The 25461-nt window shown below is 40.6% G+C and overlaps 1 protein-coding gene across 2 annotated transcripts in view; it reads left to right on the top strand.

The window, feature by feature from the left end:
• Positions 1–25461, top strand: part of SEMA5A (semaphorin 5A) — a 493904-nt gene that overhangs the window by 12858 nt on the left and 455585 nt on the right. The window lies entirely within an intron of this gene.

Raw genomic sequence — 25461 nt, 5'->3', positions numbered from 1 at the left:
ATTTATGTCATAGAGTGTTCTTCCTATGTTTTCCTCTAAGAGTTTTATAGTGTCTGGTCTTACATTTAGGTATCTAACCCATTTTGAGTATTTTTGTGTATGGTGTTAGGGAGTGTTCTAATTTCATTCTTTTATATGTAGCTGTCCAATTTTCCCAGCACCACTTATTGAAGAGACTGTCTTTTCTCCATTGTATATCCTTACCTCCTTTGTCATAGATTAGTTGACCATAGGTGCGTGGGTTTATCTCTGGGCTTTCTATCTTGTTCCATTGATCTATATTTCTGTTTTTGTGCCAGTACCATATTATCTTGATTACTGTAGTAATCTTTGTAGTATACTATACTTTGTAGTATACTTTGTAGTGTAGTTTGAAGTCAGGGAGTGTGATTCCTCCAGCTCCTCTTTTTTCCCTCAAGACTGCTTTGGCTATTCGGGGTCTTTTGTGTCTCCATACATATTTTAAGATTTTTTGTTCTAGTTCTGTAAAAAATGCCATTGGTAATTTGATAGGGATTGCACTGAATCTGTAGATTGCTTTAGGTAGTATAGTTATTTTCACAATATTGATTCTTCCAATCCAAGGACATGGTATATCTCTCCATCTGTTTGTATCATCTTTAATTTCTTTAATCAGTGTCTTATAGTTTTCTGCATACAGGCCTTTTGTCTCCCTAGGTAGGTTTATTCTTAGGTATTTTACTCTTTTTGTTGCAATGGTAAATGGGAGTATTTCCTTAATTTCTCTTTCAGATTTTTCATGATTAGTATATAGGAATGCCAGAGATTTCTGTGCATTAATTTTGTATCCTGCAGCTTTACCAGATTTATTGTTTAGCTCTAGAAGTTTTCTGGTGGCATCTTTAGGATTCTCTATGTATAGTATCATGTCATCTGCAAACAGTGACAGTTTTGCTTCTTCTTTTCCGATTTGTATTCCTTTTATTTCTTTTTCTTCTCTGATTGCTGTGGGTAGGACTTCCAAAACTATGTTGAAAAATAGTAGTGAAAGTGGACATCCTTGTCTTGTTCCTGATCTTAGAGGAAATTCTTTCAGTTTTTCACCATTGAGAATGATGTTTGCTGTGGGTTTGTCATATATGGCCTTTATTATGTTGAGGTAGGTTCCCTCTATGCCCACTTTCTGGAGGGTTTTTATCATAAATGCCTGTTGAATTTTTTCAAAAGCTTTTTCTACATCTATTGAGATGATCATATGGTTTTTATTATTCAGTTTGTTAATGTGGTGTATCACATTGATTGATTTGTGTATATTGAAGAATCCTCACATTCCTGGGATAAATCCCACTTGATCATGGTGTATGATCCTTTTAATGTGCTGTTGGATTCTGTTTGCTAGTATTTTGTTGAGGATTTCTGCATCTATATTCATCAGTGATATTGGTCTGTAATTTTCTTTTTTTTGTAGTATCTTTGTCTGGTTTTAGTATCAGGGTGATGGTAGCCTCATAGAATGAGTTTGAGAGTCTTCCTTCCTCTGCAATTTTTGGGGAGAGTTTGAGAAGAATGAGTATGAGCTCTTCTCTACATATTTGATAGAATTCACCTGTGAAGCCATCTGGTCCTGGACTTTTGTTTGTTGGAAGATTTTCAAATACAGCTTCAATTTCATTACTTGTGATTGGTCTGTTCATATTTTCTATTTCTTCCTGGTTCAGACTTGGAAGGTTATACCTTTCTAAGAATTTGTCCATTTCTTCCAGGTTGTCTATGTTATTGGCATAGAGTTGCTTGTAGTAGTCTCTTAGGATGCTTTGCATTTCTACGGTGTCTGTTTTAATTTCTCCTTTTTAATTTCTAATTGTATTGATTTGAGTCCTCTCTCTCCTTTTCTTGATGAGTCTGGCTAATGGTTTATCAATTTTGTTTATCTTCTCAAAGAACCAGCTTTTAGTTTTATTGATGTTTGCTATTGTTTTCTTTGTTTCTATTTCATTTATTTCTGCTCTGATCTTTATGATTTTTTTCCTTCTGCTAACTTTGGGTTTTGTTTGTTCTTCTTTCTCTCATTCCTTTAGGTGTATGGTTAGATTGTTTATTTGAGATTTTTCTTGTTTGTTGAGGTAAGTTTGTATAGCTATAAACTTCCCTCTTAGAACTGCTTTTGCTGCATCCCATAGGTTTTGGATGGTTGTGTTTTCGTTGTCATTTGTCTCTCGGTATTTCTTAATTTCCTCTTTGATTTCTTCAGTGATCTCTTGGTTATTTAGTAACGTATTTTTTAGCCTCCATGTGTTTGTGTTTTTTACGTTTTTTTCCCTATAATTCATTTCTAATCTCATAGTGTTGTGGTCAGAAAAGATGCTTGATATGATTTCAGTTTTCTTAAATTTACTAAGGCTTGATTTGTGACCCAAAATGTGATCTATCCTGGAGAACGTTCTGTGCGCACTTGAGAAGAAAGTGTAATCTGCTGTTTTTGGATGGAATGTCCTATAAATATCAATTAAATCTATCTGGTCTATTGTGTCATTTAAAGCTTGTGTTTTCTTATTAATTTTTTGTTTGGATGATCTGTCCATTGATATAAGTGAGGTGTTCAAGTCCCCCACTATTATTGTGTTACTGTCAATTTCCTCTTTTATAGCTGTTAGCAGTTGCCCTATGTATCGAGGTGCTCCTATGTTGGGTGCATATATATTTATAATTGTTATGTCTTCTTCTTGGATTGATCCCTTGATCATTTTGTAGTGCCCGTCCTTGTCTCTTGTAACATTCTTTATTTTAAAGTCCATTTTACGTGATATGGGTATTGCTACTCCAGCTTTCTTCTGATTTCCATTTGCATGGAATATCTTTTTCCTTTCCCTCTCTTTCAGTCTGTATGTGTCCCTAGGTCTGAAGTGGGTCTCTTGTAGACAGCATATATATGGGTCTTGTTTTTGTATCCATTAAGCAAGCCTGTGTCTTTTGATTGCAACATTTAATCCATTCACATTTAAGGTACTTATCAATATGTATGTTCCTATTACCATTTTCTTAATTGTTTTGGCTTTGTTTTTGTATGTCCTTTTCTTCTCTTGTGTTTCCCAGTTAGAGAAGTTCCTTTAGCATTTGTTGTAAAGCTAGTTTGGTGGTGCTGAATTCTCTTAGCTTTTGCTTGTCTGTCAGGGTTTTAATTTCTCAATCGAATCTGAATGAGTTCCTTGCCAGGTAGAGTAATCTTCATTGTAGTTTCTTCCCTTTCATCACTTTAAGTATGTCATGACACTCCCTTCTGGCTTGTAGAGTTTCTGCTGAGAAATCAGTTGTTAACCTTATGCGAGTTCCCTTGTATGTTATTTGTTATTTTTACCTTGCTGCTTTCAATAATTTTTCTTTGTCTTTAATTTTTGCCAATTTGATTACTGTGTGTTTCAGCATGTTTCTCCTTGGGTTTATCCCATATGGGACTCTCTGTGCTTCCTGGACTTGGGTGGCTATTTCCTTTTCCATGTTAGGGAAGCTTTTGACTATAATCTCTTCAAATATTTTCTCAGGTCCTTTCTCTCTCTCTCTTCTCCTTCTGGGACCCCTATAATGTGAATGTTGTTGTGTTTAATGTTGTCCCAGATGTCTCTTAGGCTGTCTTCATTTACTTTCACTCTTTTTTCTTTATTCTGTTCCACAGCAGTGAATTCCACCATTCTGTCTTCCATGTCACTTATTCTTTCTTCTGACTCAGTTATTCTGCTATTGATTCCTTCTAGTGTAGTTTTCATTTCAGTTATTTGTTTGTTCTTTAATTCTTCTAGGTTTTTGTTAAACATTTCTTGCATCTTCTCAATCTTTGCCTCCATTCTTTGTTTTTTTTTTTTTTTTTTTTTTTTGCGGTACGTGGGACTCTCACTGTTGTGGCCTCTCCCATTGCGGAGCACAGCCTCTGGACATGCAGGCCCAGCGGCCATGGCTCATGGACCCAGATGCTCCATGGCATGTGGGATCTTCCCAGACCGGGGCACGAACCCGTGTCCCCTGCATCGGCAGGCGGACTCTCAACCACTGTGCCACCAGGGAAGCCCCTTTGCCTCCATTCTTTTTCCGAGGTCCTGGATCATCTTCACTATCATTATTCTGGTTTTTTTTTCTGGATGGTTGTATACCTCTAGTTCATTTAGCTGTTTTTCTGGGGTTTTATCTTGTTCCTTCATCTGGTACATATCCCTCTGCCTTTTCATCTTTTCTTTCTTTCTGTGAATGTGGTTTTTGTTCCACAGGCTGCAGGATTGTAGTACTTACTTCTGCTGTCTACCCTCTGGTGGATGAGACTACCTAAGAGTCTTGTGCAAGTTTCCTGATGGGAGGGACTCATGGTGGGTAGAGCTGGCTGTTGCTCTGGTGGGCAGAGCTCAGTACAACTTTTGTCTGCTTGACTGCTGATGGGTGGGGCTGGGTTTCCTTCCTGTTGGTTGTTTGTCCTGAGACAACCCAACACTGGAGGCTGCCCGGGCTCTTTGGTGGGGCTAATGGCAGACTCTGGGAGGGCTCACACCAAGGAGTACTTCCCAGAACTTCTGCTGCCAGTGTCCTTGTCCTCACGGTGAGACAGAGGCACCCCCACCTCCACCCTCTGCAGGAAACCCTGCAACACTAGCAGGTAGGTCTGGTTCAGTCTCCTGTGGGGTCACTGCTCCTTCCCCTGGGTCCCGATGCACACACTACTTTGTGTGTGCCCTCTAGGAGTGGAGTCTCTGTTCCCCCCAGTCCTGTGGAAGTCCTGCAGTCAAGTTCCTCTAGCCTTCAAAGTCTGATTCTCTAGGAATTCCTCTTCCTGTTGCCGGACCCCCAGTTTGGGAAGCCTGATGGGGGCTCAGAACCTTCACTCCAGTGTGTGGACTTCTGCGGTACAATTGTTCTCCAGTTTGTGAGTCACCCAGCCAGCAGTTATGGGATTAGATTTTATTGTGATTGCGCCCCTCCTACCGTCTCATAGTGGCTTCTCCTTTGTCTTTGGATGTGGGGTATCTTTTTTGGTGAGTTCCAGTGTCTCCCTGTCGATGATTTTTCAGCAGTTAGTTTTGATTCTGGTGTTCTCGCCAGAGGGAGTGAGAGCACATTCTTCTACTCTGCTACCTTGAACCAATCTCAGTGATATTCTGAATATATATGTACCCTGTCTTTTTAAACTAGCTGTTGGGATGGACCTTGATGTCTGCCAATTAGCCATTTTGCCTGCTAGTGGCCGTGTGACCCAAATATGTTACAGTTTATGTGAGATTTTTAAAAAAAACCCTGGTGAAGGAGACCATCACTGCCAGCCAGATCCATCCCTGTGTCTTTCCTCTATGTGGGAAGAGAACAATTTGTATTATAAATGTATTTCTATCAAAGATTTGATATTAGACATTTAAGAATTTGTTGAAAGCTAAAGGAATTCATATAAAGATATAATTAGAGGTACATTTGAAACTTGTAAAATATGCAGGTTTGAAATGCTTGACTTTTCTGAGCAATTGGGATGTTGTTAGCTGTTTCCTTTTCCTACATTAGCTTCCAGATGATTAATGGGATTTGTTTAATTAATTGTTCACATTTAAGTGAAGTAGAGGCCCGGGGGGTGTTCTGAAAATAGTATCAATTATTTTCTATTGATCTACAGTATGCACTATGGCTTGCTTATAGTTAGAGAAAAGACATTCCATTTTATATTAATAATCTTTTTAAAATTATTTAACTATTAGCTCTAAAGTGAAAAATCTGTTTAAAAAAATCGATGAGCACCCTGAAAAATTCCCTATCATGAAATGCTACTCCTTTACTGCATTCCTCAGGAGGAAGCCAGTTTTGAAATGAGAAGCACGTTTCTGTGGCTGCCACAGTAAGTTGAAATGTTCCGAGGGGTAGCTGGGCTATTTTTAATGAGTTCCAATGTATCCTGTAGTGGCTGATTTCCAATGATCCAAAATTAGTCATGGGATCTTGGCCACCACAGTGTCTGAGGTTCAGATGATCAGCATGCTCCATATCTTTAAATTGTCAACCTAAATCTACCGCTATCATTGATTGCTTTGGTCAAACAGTATATCATTCTTTGGAGAAAACAAAAGGATAACCTCTCATTGTGAGCTAAGAGGTCAGGAGCTATGGAATTGCGTGCTAGGCAAAGTGGGTGCTGACTAAAATTGGGAACACTTTCAGACTTTTGGAAGGTGACAGTCTCTTGGTGATGAGAATGGTTAAATACCTAACAGGCATATTTTAATTTTATTGGTAGGGTCATAAAAAAGAACAATTGAGATTTTTTTTTCCTCTTCTGTTTTGTTTACATGAAAAGAAGGTCAAAGGAGAAGGTTGACGGGACCCCTAAGGCAGGAAAGCCTTGATGATCACAGGGGTCTTTCATCTGTAGCAAAAGGAAAGATACAGTTACCCTCCTGAAAAGATCTCTTCTTACACATGTTGCCCCCAATCATTCTAGAGACAAATGACCAATTCACTTTGGAAGAATTAAGTTTACATTTCCCTATGTATAGAGAAACACTTCCTTATTAAATATATTCACAGCATACAATTATCCTTTGCTGTGTTCATTGATGACTGTTTTTCCCGAAGGTTTTTTGTTTGGTTGTAAAGTAATCTATAGTTGATAAAGGATGGGCTAATTTTTAATAGCTTTATTCTGACAAACCCTTTCTGTTGTCTTAATTTAAATTGACATGGCAGCCAGGAGGTCGATTTGATTCGAAGGAAGGGAACTGTACTTGATTGAAGCATAGTGTCTTATTTGTTGACTGTTGACTGCCTTCTAATTGATAGAACCATTCCATAGAATTGCAGAATTTGGGGGACACTGTTGAGGCTGTCCACTGCATCTCTTTGTCTACTAACATGGGTGTTGCATTATAATGTGGGCCATTAGTTTATACTGTAGTCCAGCTCCAGAGGAGCACTGGGCGAAAGATGACATTTGGTCCTCCAAGAAGTGTTTACCAGAAACTTCCTCTGTGCCAGATCCCAGGCCCTGCTCTGGGAATACAGAATGTGTATAGCACAGAGGTGGTCTCTGTTCTCTTGGTGACGATCTTCCAGGTTAATGTTCCTTGCCGTGGTGTGGATGCCATTTTTCTCTGGTGTTCCTCAAGAACCTGAATGATGCTTCAGACACCATCAAACTTTGAAGGTTGCCTAGAAGCTCGAGCCAGCATGAGGTGACCGCAGGCGGAAGACTGGGGCATGGGAACATGTGGAACACCACTCTTGTCTCCACGCCCTGGCAGAGCTTCCTTCCCTGCTGGGACTAAAGGGAGCTAAGGAGGTTGGGAAGATGCCCCACTGGCAAGGACACATGGTTGGTACTTGGTCCAGGGCTTTGGGGAGGACCCTCCACTCTGGGCGCACAGCTGCACCCATTCAGAGCACGTGTAGCCAGGATACGTGCCTTCAGATGTGCTTCTCTGTGAGCATAGAGGGCCTGGAAACCAGAAATGGCTTCAAGATGGCTAAGGGAATGATGGAACTGTTCACAGCCTTCCCTTCAGGGTCTTAGAGAAGTTTGCAGGCACCTCCGTGGGGTTGCTCAGAGTCTTTCCTCCTTAGGGCTGGATGCCGAGACCTCTGTATGATTAGCTCACTGTATGATTTGGAGAAAGGTGTTTATGTCACTGTTTCCAAACGTGAGATAGGTTTCTTGGTGTGTTTTAAGTGACAGAAATCACGTAATCCCCCTTCATTGCAGAACTGTCATTTCCAGCGTCTAATGCACTTTGCAGTCAGGATAATGAAGGGACGCTGACCTTTCCCGAAATTGAAGAGCCTCAGGATGTCAAGAGGGGGATTGGCGCTGGAGCAAAGTCAGATAACTAAGCTGCTTAAGACCCACTCCTGGCCAGCCTTCCCTAGGGATGCCCGCACACTCCGCCTGCCTCTCTCACGCTGATTTTGAGCCCCTTAGCATAGCGTCCGGGTTTAGGTGAACGCTCCTTTGTAGAGGGATTTCAGCTTGTTGGTCAAGATCCCTAGTTAGGCCGTGTGCTGCTGGAGAGGGCCATTTCTCTCTTCCGGAAGTCTTCCTCCGTGTATCCCAAATGCTCCCTTTCTCTGACTTGAGCCATCATCAGTGGGTTGCATGACGACAGAATGCCAATGACTGTTTAAATCACTCAGGGGGTGTGCCGATGTGGTCCATCCATCATTTCTCATTGCAGAGCTGTTTGTGAGCCAGAAGAATTAACTCACTTCTGTTCTATTTTCTTCCCTTTGTCTTTTATATAAGCCTGAAAGAGAAGCGCCTCGTTTGGGGATGAATGTTAGCAAATATCTTGGAAATAAAGGGCCTATTTTAAAGGAGCCCCCTTTTATTTTCAGGACATTGTTTGAGACTCGAAGAGTTTATTGATGATGTGGGTTGTTTCCTTTTGGATGTTTAATTTGGATAAAGGTGTTGATGTTATAATTATCCATCAAGTTATATGCATCTGTGAAAGCCTTGAAATGTAAACAGAAATGTGGCTGTTAGTTTAAAAGGGAATATCTGAACTCTCCTCCTGTCACCTGCAGCCCTAAGTGAACATAATTTTTTTTTAAACACATGGTCTGTCTCTTCATTGGATAACCCAACCCAGCAAAAAATCGCCAACTAGCTTTTTTTTTTTAAACATCTTTATTGGAGTATAATTGCTTTACAATTGTGTGTTAGTTTCTGCTTTATAACAAAGTGAATCAGTTATACATATATATATGTTCCCATATCTCTTCCCTCTTGCATCTCCCTCCCACCCTCCCTATCCCACCCCTCTAGGTGGACACAAAACACTGAGCTGATCTCCCTGTGCTATGCGGCTTCTTCCCACTAGCCATCTAGTTTACATTTGGTAGTGTATATATGTCCATGCCACTCTCTCGCCTTATCCCACCTTACCCTTCCCCCACCCCGTATCCTCAAGTCCATTTTCTACGTCTGCATCTTTATTCCTGTGCTACCCCTAGGTTCTTCAGAACCATTCTTTTCTTTTTTTTCTTTTTTTTTTTTTTAGATTCCATACATATGTGTTAGCATATGGTATTTGTTTTTCCCTTTCTTACTTACTTCACTCTGTACGACAGACTCTAGGTCCATCCACCTCACTACAAATAACTCAGTTTAGTTTCTTTTCATGGCTGAGTAATATTCCATTGTATATATGTGCCACATCTTCTTTATCCATTCATCTGTCAATGGACATGTAGGTTGCTTTCATGTCCTGGCTATTGTATATAGTGCTGTAATGAACATTGTGGTACATGACTCTTTTTGAACTATGGTTTTCTCAGTGTATATGCCCAGTAGTGGGATTGCTGGGTCATATGGTAGTTCTATTTTTAGTTTTTTAAGGAACCTCCATACTGTTCTCCATAGTGGCTCTATCAATTTACGTTCCCACCAACAATGCAAGAGGGTTCCCTTTCCTCCACACCCCCTCCAGCATTTATTGTTTCTAGACTTTTTGATGATGGCCATTCTGATCAGTGTGAGGTGATACCTCACTGTAGTTTTGATTTGCATTTCTCTAATGATTAGTGATGTTGAGCATCCTTTCATGTGTTTGTTGGCAATCTGTATACCTTCTTTGGAGAAATGTCTGTTTAGGTCTTCTGCCCATTTTTGGATTGGATTATTTGTGTTTTTGATATTGCACTGCATGAACTGCTTGTAAATTTTGGAGATTAATCCTTTGTCAGTTGTTTCACTTGCAAATATTTTCTCCCATTCTGAGGGTTGTCTTTTCGTCTTGTTTATGGTTTTCTTTTCTGTGCAAAAGCTTTTAAGTTTCATTAGGTCCCATTTGTTTATTTTTGTTTTTATTTCCATTTCTCTAGGAATTGGGTCAAAAAGGATCTTGATGTGATTTATGTCATAGAGTGTTCTGCCTGTTTTTTCCTTAAAGAGTTTTATAGTGTCTTGGCTTACATTTAGGTCCTTAATCCATTTTGAGTTTGTTTTTGTGCATAGTGTTAGGGAGTGTTTGAATTTCATTCTTTTACATGTGGCTGTCCAATGTTCCCAGCACCCCTTATTGAAAAGACTGTCTTTGCTCCATTGTATAGTCTTGCCTCCTTTATCAAAAATAAGGTCACCATATGTACATGGGTTTATCCCTGGGCTTTCTATCCTGTTCCATTGATCTATATTTCTGTGTTTGTGCCAGTACCAAACTGTCTTGATTACTGTAGCTTTGTAGTATAGTCTGAAGTCCAGGAGCCTGATTCCTCCAGCTCCATTTTTCTTTCCCAAAATTGCTTTGGCTATTCAGGGTCTTTTGTGTTTCCATACAAATTGTGAAATTTTATGTTCTAGTTCTGTGAAAAATGCCATTGGTAGTTTAAAAGGGATTGCATTTAATTTGTAGAATGCTTTGGGTAGTATAGTCATTTTCTAGTCATTTTCACAATGTTGATTCTTCCAATCCAATAACACGGTATACCTCTCCATCTGTTTGTATCATCTTTAATTTCTTTCATCAATGTCTTATAGTTTTCTGCATACAGGTCTTTTGTCTCCTTAGGTAGGTTTATTTGAAGATATTTTATTCTTTATGTTGCAGTGGTAAATGGGAGTGGTTCCTTAATTTCTCTTTCAGATTTTTCATGATTAATGTATAGGAATGCAAGAGATTTCTGTGCATTAATTTTGTGTCCTGCTACTTTACCAAATTCGTTGATTGGCTCTAGCAGTTTTCTGGTAGCATCTTTAGGATTCTCTATGTATAGTACCATGTCATCTGCAAACAGTGACAGTTTTACTTCTTTTATGATTTGGATTCCTTTCATTTCTTTTTCTGCTCTGATTGCTGTGGCTAAAACTTCCAAAACTATGTTGAATAATAGTGGTGAGAGTGGGCAACCTTGTCTTATTCCTGATCTTAGTAGAAAGGGTTTCAGTTTTTCACCATTGAGAATGATGTTGGCTGTGGGTGTCATATATGGCCTTTATTATGTTGAGGTAAGCTCCCTTTATGTCTACGTTCTGGAGAGTTTTTATCATAAATGGGTGTTGAATTGTGTCTAAAGCTTTTTCTGCATCTATTTAGATGATCATATGGTTTTTCTCATTTCAGTTTTTTAATACTGTTTATCAGATAGATTGATTTACATATATTGAAGAATCCTTGCATTCCTGGGATAAACCCCACTTGATCATGGTGTATGATCCTTTTAATGTGTTGTTGGAGTGTTTGCTATATTTGTTGAGGATTTTTGTATCTATGTTCAGTGATATTGGCGTGTAGTTTTCTTTTTTTGTGACATCTTTGTCTGGTTTTGGTATCAGGGTGATGGTGGTGGTGTAGAATGAGTTTGGGCGTGTTCCTCCCTCTGTTTTATTTTGGAAACGTTTGAGAAGGATAGGTGTTAGTTCTTCTCTAAATGATTGATATAATTCACCTGTGAAGCCTTCTGTTCCTGCGATTTTGTTTGTTGGAAGATTTTTAATCACAGTTTCAATTTTAGTGCTTGTGATTCGTCTGTTTATATTTTCTATTTCTTCCTCTTTCAGTCTTGGAAGGTTGTGCTTTTCTACGAATTTGTCCATTTCTTTCAAGTTGTACATTTTATTGGCATATAGTTGCTTGTAGTAATCTCTCACAATCCTTTGTGTTTCTGCAGTGTCATTTGTTACTTCTTCTTTTTCATTTCTAATTCTATTGATTTGAGTCTTCTCCCTTTTTTTCTTGATGCGTCTGGCTAATGGTTTATCAATTTGGTTTATCGTCTCAGAGAACCAGCTTTTAGTTTCATTGATCTTTGCTATCATTTCCTTCATTTCTTTTTCATTATTTCTGATCTGATCTTCATGATTTCTTTCCTTCTGCTAAGTTTTTTTTTGTTGTTGTTGTTGTTGTTGTTCTTTCTCTAATTGCTTTAGGTGTAAGGGTAAGTTGTTTATTTGAGGTTTTTCTTGTTTTTTGAGGGAGGATTGTGTTGTTGTATACTTCCCTCTTAGAGCTGCTTTTGCTGCATTCCATAGGTTTTGGGTCGTCATGTTTTCATTGTCATTTGTTTCTAGGTGTTTTTTGATTTCCTCTTTGATTTTTTTCAGTGATCTCTTGGTTATTTAGTAGTGTATTGTTTAACCTCCATGTGTTTGTTTTTATTACAGATTTTTTCCTGTAATTGACATCTAGTCTCATAGCATTGTGGTCGGAAAAGATACTTGATACGATTTCAATTTTCTTAAATTTATCAACGCTTGATACGTGACCCAAGGTATGATCTATCCTGGAGAATGTTCCATGAGCACTTGAGAAGAAAGTGTATTCTGTTGTTTTTGGATGGAATGTCCTATAAATATCAATTAAGTCCATCTTGTTTAATGTATCATTTAAAGCTTGTGTTTCCTTGTTCATTTTCATTTTGGATGATCTGTCCATTGGTGAAAGTGGGGTGTTCAAGTCCCCTAATATGACTGTGTTACTGTTGATTTCCCCTTTTATGGCTGTTAGGATTTGCCTAATGTATTGAAGTGCTCCTATGTTGGGTGCATAGGTACTTACAATTGTTATATCTTCTCTTTGGATTGATCCCTTGATCATTATGTAGTGTCCTTCTTTGTCTCTTCTAATAGTCTTTATTTTTAAGTCTATTTTGTCTGATATGAGAATTGCTACTCCAGCTTTCTTTTGATTTCCATTTGCATAGAATATCTTTTTCCTTACCCTCACTTTCGGTCTGTATGTGTCCCTAGCTGTGAAGTGGGTCTCTTGTAGATAGCATATATATGGGTCTTGGTTTTGTATCCATTCAGCCAGTCTATGTTTTTTGGTTGGAGCATTTAATTCATTTACACTTAAGGTGATTATCAATATGTATGTTCTTATTACCATTTTCTTAATTGTTTTGTGTTTTTTTATTGCAGGTCTTTTCCTTCTCTTGTGTTTCCTGCCTAGAGAAGTTCCTTTAGCTTTTGTTGTAAAGCTGTTTTGGTGTTGCTGAATTCTCTTAACTTTTGTTTGTCTGTAAAGGATTTAATATCTCTGTAGAATCTGAATGAGATCCTTGCTGGGTAGAGTAATCTTGGTTGTAGGTTTTTCCCTTTCATCAGTTTAAATATGTCCTGCCACTGCCTTCTGGCTTGCAGAGTTTCTGCTGAAAGATCAGCTGTTAACCTTATGGGGATTCCCTTTTATGTTATTTGTTGTCTTTCCCTTGCTGCTTTTCATATATATATTTTTTTGTATTTAGTTTTTGATAGTTTGATTAATATGTGTCTTGGCATGTTTCTCCCTGGATTTAACCTGTATGGGACTCTCTATGCTTCCTGGACTTGATTAACTATTTCCTTTCCCATATTTGGGAAGTTTTCAACTATAATCTCTTCAAATATTTTCTCAGTTCCTTTCTTTTTCTCTTCTTCTGCTGGGACCACTATTTAGAATGTTGGTACGTTTAATGTTGTCCCAGATGTCTCTGAGACTGTCCCCAATTCTTTTCATTCTTTTTTCTTTATTCTACTCTATGGTCGTTATTTCCACTATTTTATCTTCCAAGTCACTTATCCGTTATTTTGCTATTGATTCCTTGTGTAGAATTTCTGATTTCATTATTGTGTTGTTCATCATTGCTTGTTTGCTCTTTAGTTCTTCTAGGTCCTTGTTAAATGTTTCTTATATTTTCTCCATTTTATTCCCCATATTTTCGATCATCTTTGCTCTCATTACTCTGCATTCTTTTTCAGGTAGACTGCCTATTTCCTCTTCATTTGTTAGGTCTGGTGGGTTTTTGCCTTGCTCCTTCATCTGCTGTGTGTTTCTCTGTCTTCTCATTTTGCTTAACTTAACTGTGTTTGGGGTCTCGTTTTCTCAGGCTGCAGGTTCGTAGTTCCTGTTGTTTTTGGTGTCTGTCCCCAGTTGCTAAGTTTGTTTCAGTGGATTGTGTAGGCTTTCTGGTAGAGGGGACTGCTGCCTTTGTTCTGGTGGATGAGGCTGGATCTTTTCTTTCTGGTGGGCAGGATCACGTCCAGTGTGTGTTTTGGGGTGTTTGTGGCCTTATTATGATTTTAGGCAGCCTCTCTGCTAATGAGTGGGGTTGTGTTTCTGTCTTGTTAGTTTTTTTGCATAGAGTGTCCAGCACTGTAGCTTGCTGGTCATTGAGTGGAACTGGATCTTAGTATTGTGATGGAGATCTCTGGGAGAGCTTTTGCCATTTGATATTACATGGAGCCGGGAGGTCTCTGGTGGACCAATGTCCTGAACTCATCCCTCCCACCTGAGAGGCTCAGGCCTGATACCCCACTGGATCACCAAGACCCTGTCAGCTACACGGCTTGGAAGAAAATGGAGAAAAATGAAAAGAAAGAAAGAAAGAAAGAAAAGAAAGAAAGAGAAAGAAAGAAAATAATGACATTAAAATAAAAAATTAAAAAAAAATATTAAATAAAGTAAAAAAAAAAAGAAAACTAAAGAATGAAAGTAGAGAGCAACCAAACCAAAAAACAAATCCACCAATGATAATAGGTGCTAAAAATTATGCTAAAAAACAAAAAAGGACAGAATCCTAGGACAAATGGTAATAGCAAAATTATAGAGACAAAATCACACAGAGAAATACACATGCACACTCAGAAAAAGAGAAAAAAGAAAAAATATATATTTTAAAAACAAAAAAGAAGAGATCAACCAAATCAGTAAACACATCTACCAATGATAAAAATCTCTAAATACTACAAAACCAGGAACGAATCAGTCTCATACAGCAAATCCCCAGTCTATAGTTGCTCCCAAAGTCCGCTGCCTGAATTTGGGATGATACGTTGTCTATCCAGGTATTCCACAAATACAGAGTACGTCAAGTTGATTGTGGAGATTTAATCTGCTGCTCCTGAGGCTGCTGGGAGAGATTTCCCTTTCTCTTCTTTGTTCGCACAGCTCCCAGGGTTCAGCTTTGGATTTGGATCCGCCTCTGTGTGTACGTCACCTGAGGGCGTCTGTTCTTCACTCAGAAAGGACGGGGTTAAAGGAGACGCTGATTCGGGGGCTCTGGCTCACTCAGGCTCGGGGGAGGGAGGGGTACGGAGTGTGGGGCGAGCCTGCGGCGGCAGAGGCCAACTTGACGTTGCACCATCCTGCAGCCCACCGTGTGTTCTCCCGGGGACGTTGTCCCTGGATCACGGGACCCTGGCAGTGGCGGGCTGCACAGGCTCCTGGGAGGGGAGGTGTGGACAGTGACCTGTGCTTGCACACAGGCTTCTTGGTGGTGGCAGCAGCAGCTTTAGTGTCTCATGCCCGTCTCTGGGGTCCGCGCTGATAGCCGCGGCTCGCGCCCATCTCTGGAGCTCGTTTAGGCGGCCCTCTTAATCCCCTCTCCTCATGCACCCCGAAACAATGGTCTCTTGCCTCTTAGGCAGGTCCAGACTTTTTCCCGGACTCCCTCTCGGCCAGCCGTGGTGCACTAACCCCCTGCAGGCTGTGTTCACGCCGCCAACCCCAGTCCTCTCCCTGCGCTCCGACTGAAGCCTGAGCCTAAGCTCCCAGCCCCGCCTACCCCGCCGGGTGAGCAGACAAGCCCCTCGGGCTGGTGAGTGCTTGTCGGCACCGACCCTCTGTGCGGGAATCTCTCCTCTTTGCCCTCCGCACCCCTGTGGCTGTGCTCTCCTCCGGGGCTCCGAAGCTTCCCCCGCTGCCACCCCGTCTCCACCAGTGAAGGGCCTTCCTAGTGTGTGGAAGCCTTTCCTCCCTCACGGCTCCCTCCCACTGGTGCAGGTCCCTGTCCCTATTCTGTTGTCTCTGTTTTTCCTTTTTCTTTTGCCCTACCCAGGTACATGGAGAGTTTCTTGCCTTTTGGGAAGTCTGAGATCTGCCAGTGTTCAGTAGGTGTTCTGTGTGAGCTGTTCCACATGTAGATGCATTTCTGATGCATCTGTGGGGAGGAAGGTGATCTCCGCGTCTTACTCCTCGCCCGTCTTGAAGGTCCCCTCTCAGTTCAACCTTGTAATATTTAAAAAGTTCATCTCTAAGTTATAGATTTCTGGTTTACTGCTTCTTAGTTTCAGTCTCTGTTGGAAATACTCAGGCATCTCTACTCCTTTGGTTAAAGCCAATGAACTCCAGAATAATCAGTGGAGCATGCTTAACTGACAGTCTCTCTCTCTCTCTCTTGCGTGTGGGTTCCCCCCGACTGGCTTTTGATATCATGTCCAGAAACAGTCATGTCTAAGAGAGCTAGAGCATGCGGGGGTCAGGAACAGCAAGTGGGCATTCTGAGGAAATGCCCCCAACACTTCTGTCTGCCCGGCTGATTCTCTGACTTTGCCTTCTCTTCAGAGGTCACACTGGCCACTGAGCCTTTTGGAAACTGTGTGGAGTCTATTTGAACACGACACCTTTAGGGTTTTATGGTGGTTAAGTTGCAGACAACTACTCCAAAGGCTACACCTCTACATGATTTAAGGGAAAGTATAAAGCACGGAGAATCTGGGTAGTTAAGTAGCAAAAAGAAAACCATACATCAAGTTGCCCCCAAAGAACTCTTTTTTTTAATTAAAAAATTTCTTTATTTTTTGGCTGTGCCATGTGGCATGGGGGATCTTAGTTCCCCGACCAGGGATCAAACCAGCACCCTCTGCATTGGAAGCATGGAGTCTTAAGCACTGGACCGCCAGGGAAGTCCCCAAAAGAACTTTTATTTCACAATCCCCCACCCCTTTCTTGCTGGAGAGCTTTAAACAGAATGAATGAGTAACTGCAGGCCACCTTCAGAGTTACCTGCATATGTGCCCATGGAATTTTATAAGGATTGAAATATCAAGAGAAGTCCAGTATTTTAAATGCAAGTTATCAGTTTATAATGTGGAAAAAAAATTCGGGCTCCAGATCAGTAGATATCTTAATCATGTTGGCCTAGGCCTCTAGGTCAATGTTTGAAATGTTCATGGTATAAAGAGCTTGCATGTTTTATTTTGTTTTAATTGAAGTTTATTAGTGGTAGCTTTGGTTCAGTAGCTCACCGTGAAATGAAGGCCACGGTCCTATATCCTGAAGACGTTGGGAGGAGCTGTGTCTCTGGTGGGGAGCAGTCAGAGGAAGGGGGAGCTCTCAGCTGCCTTCCGGGTCTGGCCAAGTGGCATCCTGACCTCTCAGAAAGGCTCTGACAAGGCCAGTAGCCAGAAAGAACACCATGGGACATTTGCTTCAATGATACTGGTGGAAACATGTGAGGCAAGCCTGGCACTCTGACCCAGGCAGCTCTTCGTACCCAAGGCCTGGCCGCCATCCCTGGACAGTTCATCAGACCGTGATGTAGCTGACAGCTGGTTGTGCTTTTGGAACTGGAAGGAAGACTCATGGTAATAGCCAGAACCATCTGGATACAGTGCTACAACGAGTCTCAAAGCTCAGAAAAGCCTGCCCTCTGTCTATCTCTCTGGATTTTCTGGATGCACCAAGACCTGCAAATATAATTGCCATATCTTACAAATTACCTAATGCAACAAAAGCAAAAATAAACAAGTGAGATTCCATCAAACTCAAATGCTTCTGCCCAGCAAAGAAAACCATCGGTGAAATGAAAAGGCGATCCTGTGGCACGGGAGAAAATATATTTGCAAATCATATACCTGATAAGGGGATAATATCCAAAATATACAAAGAACTCATACAACTCAATAGCAAAAAGCCAAATAATCCAATTTAAAAATGGGCAAAGGATCTGAATAGACATTTTTCTAAGGAAGACGTACAGATGGCCCACATGAAAAGATGCTCAACATCACTAACCATCAGGGAAATGCAAGTCAAAATCAAAATGAGATAATACCTCACATCTGTCAAAATGGCTATTATCAAAATGACAAGAAATAACAAGTGTTGGCAAGGATGTTGAGCAAAGGGAACCCTCTTGTGCTGTTGGTGGGAATGTAAATTGGTGCAGCCACTATGGAGAACAGTATGGAGGTTACTTAAAAAACTAAAAATAGAACTACCATACAACCCAGCAATCCCACTACTGGGTATTTATCTGAGGGAAAGGAAAATACTAATTCGAAAAGATATCTGTACCCCCATGTTTATAGCAGCATTATTTGCAATAGCCAAACATGGAAACAGCCTAAGTATCCATGAGGCATGAATGTATAAAGAAGGTATGGTGTATACACACACACACACATGCACACATATTATTCAGCCATAAAAAATAAGGGAATCCTGACATTCATGTCAGCATGGATGGACCTTGAGGGCCTTATGCTAACAGAAATAATTCAGATAGAGAAAGACAAATACCGAATGATTCACTTATATGTGGATCCTTAAAAAACACAACCATCAAAACTCCAGAACTCATAGATATAGAGATCAGATTGGTGTTTGCCAGAGGTAGGGGAGGAGGGTGGACAAAATTGGTGAAATATGTCACAAGGTACAAACTGCTAGTTGAAAAAAGAAAAAAAGGAAAAGACTGCCTATCATAAAAGCTTTCCAGACCTCTGGAGCTGGGTCCTACTGAAATTTCCTATAGATGCCTGGCTTCCAGGTCAAATTGTTTTTCTGCCTGGGAATTTAAGGAAACAATGTAGTTCTCTTATTTTCGGCTCAGGGCCCTCTTACCCTTTCACTCTTCTCAAAAGAAAATACATTAAATTGATAAACTCATTTGCTTCCATGATCTATTTGCTATGTAGCAAATAACCTCATCATTTAGTGGTTTAAGACAATATTTTGTTATTCCCCCTCACAGTCCTTTGGGTGGGCTGAGCTCAGCTGGGTGGTTCTCCTCCTGTTTCTCCTGCAGTTGTGGTCATATGGCAGCTGGGCCTAGTGGGCTAGCCTCATCAGGGACTTTGTAAACCTGGATGTTGCAGATGGCTTCATTTGGACATATGGCCTCCCTCTTCTCACATGAAGGCATGGGTTTCAAGAGGCAGAAAACCCACGTTTCCAGGCCCTTTAGAGACTGTACCCAGAGCCAAGGATCTCCACTGTACTCTATCGCTCAGGGCAGTCCTAGGGCTTCCCCAGACTCAGGAGGCTGGAGGAATAGATTGCTTACTGATGGGCAGGTGCACTACAGAAGATCATGTGTGGGGGGCAGTGTGTGTTGAGGCCATCTGTGGAGAGGTACCATCTGCCACCCCATTCCTCAGTGTATGAGAACTGACAAAATAAATGTGTAATCGCTTGCTTAAGTCAATCATCCTCAACTTCATTTCCATAGACAGGATTTGGAAACCAGCACACGAGTACTTCAGCAAGTACAACATGCAGTGGCCAACTTATAAATCACCAAATGGGTGATCCTTTTCACTCAAATGGATTTTTTTTTACTCCACGAGGAAGATTAGTTGTAGGATTTCTTTAAGCATCAAGGTCTTGTAAACCTTTTCACTGTAGGTTATGAGATGTAGTGGTTACGAAAGTGGGTTTTGGAAGGAGATGGCTGGGTTTGTAGCTCAGTCCTGCCGCTAAAGAGCCATGAGAACTTGAGGAAGGTACTCAATCCCTCTGTGCCTCACTTTCCTCAATTCTAAAATGATAAGAATACTTCCTGCCTCGTAGGGGTCTTTGTGAACATTCGTGACTGTTGATGCATGTAAATTATCTGCTCCATAGTGAACGCTCTTAATGTTAGCAGGTATTACTGTTGTGATGATTCGATGAATAGATGTTCTCTCGACAGGCCACAGTGTGGGTTAACATCTTCCTATACTTTAGAGCATGTGGCACAATGCACTTGGCTCAGCCCTGCCCTGAGGTCACCTGTACGGGAATGCCACAGAGGGCGGAGGAAGGAAGGAAGGTAGGAGGAAAAAATGGAATAGGCTAAAAATAAAAATTGTTGGAATGGAAATTGTTGCTATACTCTACATGAAAACAAGTATCTCTTTTTTTTTAATTAAAAAAATTATTTTTAATTTTTAATTTTTTAACATCTTTATTGGAGTATAATTGCTTTACAATGGTGTGTTAGTTTCTGCTGTATAACAAAGTGAGTCAGCTATACATACACATATTTCCCCATATCTCCTCCCTCTTGCATCTCCCTCCCACCCTCTCTATCCCACCTATCCCTAGGTGAGGAAAAAAATGAAGGAAAGGTTGGTGATGTCTTATCCTTTTGTTCTGGTATCTTCTGCTTGCCAGTGCACATCCTGTTTGAGCCTTGTCCAGGCTCTGGAAGGTTCAGCTACGTGGACCACATCAAAGGCTGGCCAGCTCTCTGCTTCTGGCTGTCATCCCCCGATGGGAGCCCTGGAGAATGGGGGAAGGAGGGCTTGTGCCCCGAGTGGTCTCCATGGGCTGACTGCACCCTTCCAGCCAAGGCCTTACCGCCCATCAGGGGCCTCCACACAGGTTTTCAAGACTGGGAAATGCTCCCTCCTCCCAGGACAGCAGGCCCGGCGATGGTAGCTGAGCCGGCTAGCCCTGCTCTGAACTATGCCTTGTGTGTTTCCCTCCCCAGCTTCTCAGGTGGATGTCACTGCCATCCCTGTATGGTAGGTAGTCATCCTGTTATTTGAGGCATTACACAAAGCTCACATAAAGTCACCTAAAATACTAGGGGTATTTCTTTCTCTCTTTCTGACTTACTTCACTCTGTATGACAGTCTCTAGGTCCATCCACCTCACGACAAATAACTCAGTTTCGTTCCTTTTCATGGCTGAGTAATATTCCATTGTATATATGTGCCACGTCTTCTTTATCCATTTATCTGTCGATGGACACTTAGGTTGCTTCCATGTCCTGGCTACTGTAAATAGAGCTGCAGTGAACATTGTGGTACATGACTCTTTTTGAATTGTGGTTTTCTCTGGGTATATGCCCAGTAGTGGGATTGCTGGGTCGTATGGTAGTTCTATGTTTAGTTTTTTAAGGGACGTCCATACTTTTCTCCATAGTGGCTGTATCAATTTACATTCCCACCAACAGTGCAAGAGGGTTCCCTTTTCTCCACACCCTCTCCAACATTTATTGTTTGTAGTTTTTTTTTTTTTTTTTATGGTATGCGGTCCTCTCACTGTTGTGGCCTCTCCCGATGCGGAGCACAGGCTCCGGAAGCGCAGGCCCAGTGGCCATGGCTCACGGGCCTAGCTGCTTTGCGGCATGTGGGATCTTCCCGGACCGGGGCATGAACCCATGTCCCCTGCATCGGCAGGCAGAGTCTCAACCACTGCGCCACCAGGGAAGCCCTGTTTGTAGATTTTTTGTTGATGGCCATTCTGACTGGTGTGAGATGATATCTCATTGTAGTTTTGATTTGCATTTCTCTAATGATTAATGATGTTGAGCATTCTTTCATGTGTCTGTTGGGAATCTGTATATCTTCTTTGGAGAAATGTCTGTTTAGGTCTTCTGCCCAATTTTGGATTCGGTTGTTTGTTTTTTAATATTGAGCTGCATGAGCTGCTTGTAAATTTTGGAGATTAATCCTTTGTCAGTTGCTTCATTTGCAAATATTTCAGAAAGAGAAAAACAAATACCGTATGCTAACACATATATATGGAATCTAAAAAAAAAAAAAGGTCATGAAGAACCTAGGGGAAAGATGGGAATAAAGATGCAGACCTACTAGAGAATGGACTTGAGGATATGGGGAGGGGGAAGGGTAAGCTGTGACAAAGTGAGAGAGTGGCATGGACATATATACACTACCAAATGTAAAATAGATAGCTAGTGGGAAGCAGCCTCATAGCACAGCGAGGTCAGCTCAGTGCTTTGTGACCACCTAGAGGGGTGAGATAGGGAGGATGGGAGGGAGGGAGATGCAAGAGGGAAGAGATATGGGGACATATGTATATGTATAACTGATTCATTTTGTTATAAAGCAGAAACTAACACACCATTGTAAAGCAATTATACTCCAATAAAGATGTTAAAAGTAAATAAATAAATAAACAAACAAATAAATAAATAAATTCAATTGGAAACAACAACAACAAAAATTATTGAGAACCTCTAAAGTATTTTGGTTTTTGTGGGTCATATTTATTGCTATGTATCAGATTACAAGTTAAAGTTGAAAAATTGAAAAAAAAATCTGAATTCCTTTGACAACTTTGGGAGGTAAATTACTTTTTCTTTTTGTTTCTGTTTTTGTTTTCCTCATAAAACAAAAACAGAAACAAAACACTAGGGGTGAAGCAGATCATGACACCAGAAAGATGATCGTGTGCTGAAACAGGACCAGAATACTTGCCCTTTAATCACCCAAATTCACCAGCCACTAGTGGCGCTGGAACCAGGGGCCTGAACTGGCAGCCTGAAGCCCAGTGCTCTTCAGTCACTGGTGGCTCTCGGGGAAGAAGTCATCTCTGGAATGTACCTAAGGGCATTTCCAATAGAAATTAGGAGCAATCGTGTTCTACGTCAGTCTCTCTAAGCTGGATGATTCTTATTTTCCAAACTGAAGTCTTCTCTGGGCAGTGGATCGCTGGTTTATGTAATGAAAGTCACCTGTATGCTGTGAATTAGTTTTGATAAAACCAGTAAACTGTTTTACCCTGAACAGTCCTCATAAATGGGGTTCAAGATATATGTAAGTTCAGATATATAAACATGCAAATATCTATTTACTTACTGGTTTGTACACACACATCCCACTTGGCTTTCTAGCTGAATCCTCAGCTTCAGTGTCTGTTACAAGATTTTAATGTGCTTTTGGAAAAGAGGAGGGCTCTCCTGACACAGACAAATGTCTCTGTTCCTTTCAATGTTTTTATTTTTTTGGGAAGCATTTGGTAGCAAGAACTTTGTAACTCAATGTACAGGGCAAATATAAGCTTTGTAGCAGGTCATATTTTGGAAGAAACATGTGGCTTATTAATGATGAAGAAATGCTCCTTTTGATTACTTTTCAATTTGATAACCCAAAGGGGTTCCCAGTTGTCTGAAATGCGCCAGAATTCTTTAAAATATAATTACTGCAAATATTGGAAGAATTATTCTTCATTATATAATCCTACAAAAGGCCACAAGGATAGATATTCCAAATAATACAGTTTTTGTTCTAGATTTAATTATTTTACATCTGAAGAACTTCTCTCCCTAACGTAACACATCTATCTTACCTTTGTCCCACCCCTCTATTGATTCATGCTTAAAGTAAAAAGATACCATTTCTCCATCTGGTGTTCTGGGAATTTTGACATCCCTGAAAACTGTTCCAAACTTTCCTCATTCTAGCTTCACTTCACCCCAGGGGGCTCAGCAGAGACAGTACCTGGAAGCAACTGGTGGGGTATTTTTGGTTGTCCCAGTGACTGGGGATGCCATTTGGGGCATTTGGGTCCCAAGGGCCAGCACAGCCATTATCATCTGTTGCCATCCCTTGAAGAGTCCTTTTTCCTTCTGGTTCAGAATCCAGCCCTTTCTCAAGTTCCAGCTCAAGTCTGGGCTCTCAGGGAACACATGGCATTCATCTTGCCTCCTCCTGAATTTCTGTTGACCTTGCTGTCTCTGCTAGTCATTTGATGTAACTATTAAGTTAAACAAGCTTGCCTAAGTTTTCTTGTAAAGGGCCAATTGGCGAATATTTTAGGCTTTGAGGACCACGTGATCCCTGTCATGACTACTCAGTTGTGCTGTTGAAGCATGAAAGCAGCCGTTGGCAGCTTGCAAAGGAGTGGGCATGGTTGTGTTCCAATAAAACTTTATTTATACAAACAGGCTGCGGTTCAGATTTGGTCCATGGGCTGCAATTTTTGATCCCTGGCAAAAAGCATATGAAATAGCTGTTTTTTTAGTTCCAAAAAGGTCAACTACTGGCAATTTCATATGGTTCAAGCTAATATATTGTATACTTTGTTGTAAATCTCACTGTCATCTGAATGTGTCTCATTTCTACTCCAAATACATCTGAATCTCTCTCAGTCTCCTGTTTTTATTTTTATTTTTATTTTTAGATTTTTTAAGTTTTTTAGCCTCTGTGGTGGCCAAGTCAAAGCCTGAAATATTTTGGTCATGCAGCAAGTGTATGTTTAGTTCATGATGAAATGCAGAACCCTAAACTCAAAACCCCTTTACTGGAAGAAAACTTAAAGCTTATTAAATATTCTTTTGGTTACCCTAAAGATGTTTATATTTATTATCACATTAGTAGTGATTGAGATTTCCTGTCTTTACACTATGACCAAGGGGATTTTCATAATTGTTGTCGTGGTTGTCGATTCTACCTATATTTGTTTTCTAGGGTGACCACACCACACACATGGTGGCTTAAAGCAATGGAAATTCATTCTCTCACAGATTTGGAGGCCAGAAGTCTGAGATCAAGGTGTCAGCAGGCTTGGTTCCTTCCGAGGCTGGGAGGCAGAACCTCTTCCGTGCCTCTTCCTAGCTTCCTCGCTATGGTTGCCCACAGTCCCTGGTGTCCCTTGGCTTGTAGACACATCCCCCAGGCTCTTCCTCTGTCGTCAGGTGGCATTCGCCCCGTGTGTATCCCTGTGTCTCTTCTTATGAGGACATCAGTCACTGGATTAGTACCCACTCTCATCCAGAAAGACCTCATCTTAATTTAGCTAATTATATCTGCAAAGACCTTATTTCCAAATCACATAACATTCTGAAGTTTCAGGTAGACATGAATTTAGGGGGACACTGTTCAGCCCAGTATACCATCTATGAGGGAGGGATGCGGAGTGCCCGCCACCAGAGACGGCACCTTGCTGGCAGCCTGATGGTTGAGCTGAGTCAGGTCCACAGAGACTTTCCTGCCTCTTGGGGTGGTCCCAAGTTACTTGCTTTGGACCTAGAATGGAGAGTTACATTTTTGAGCACTTAATGAACATTTGCTGATTTTAATTTGCCTGGGAGCTACTTCTTCCAGACCAACTGCTGACAACATAGTCACCCAGGAGGTAATTATGATGTGGTAACAATGACTGATAATTGATAATTCACTGCTGAAACACTGACTCATGTCACCTTCCCTTTGGTCCCTCTTTATATCTTTCTATATATTTTTATAAGATAATTTAGAAACACTTAGAATGTGTTCAATGGTTTTGATTTCTGAGCTTTTATAAACAATCGCATACTATATAGAGGGGTAACAATTACAGCTAAGATTTGAAAAGTATGCAGTGAAGGTTTTTCACTTTGTAAATGTTTACAATTCCTGCATTTTTATGGGATCCATGAGCATGATTAAGTTTCTCATTTTAGAAATTGAAACCACTTTCTTCTAAGGAAGGTGATGGTACAGGAGCTTACGTCTCTAACAGGACCATGATATGATAAGGCTCTGGAAATAGAGGTGACATTTAAACATTTAAATCTTTAAACATATAAAACATTCAGTTTTTCTACTCAAATCATATTGTCCTTTGTGGGAGCTCAGTTTGGCAGTTACACAGTTCTCTTATGTATGTTTCAACTTTGATTTCAGTTTTCTCTTGATTGGAAGAGTTAATTCCCATTTTATCTAAGTAAAGGACAGATTTTTTCAGCTTCTAATAGATTTTAAATACTCTTTTATTAGCTATGTAAATCAAATCTCTTATCACTTACAAATTGCTTTATCCTGTAAAATTGCTTATATATTTATTTCACTTAAGC

This window comes from Mesoplodon bidens, assembly GCF_964165515.1.
Source record: "Mesoplodon bidens genome assembly, chromosome: 4".
Taxonomy (NCBI): Eukaryota; Metazoa; Chordata; class Mammalia; order Artiodactyla; family Ziphiidae; genus Mesoplodon; species Mesoplodon bidens.
This window is presented reverse-complemented; position numbering and strand designations above follow the sequence as displayed.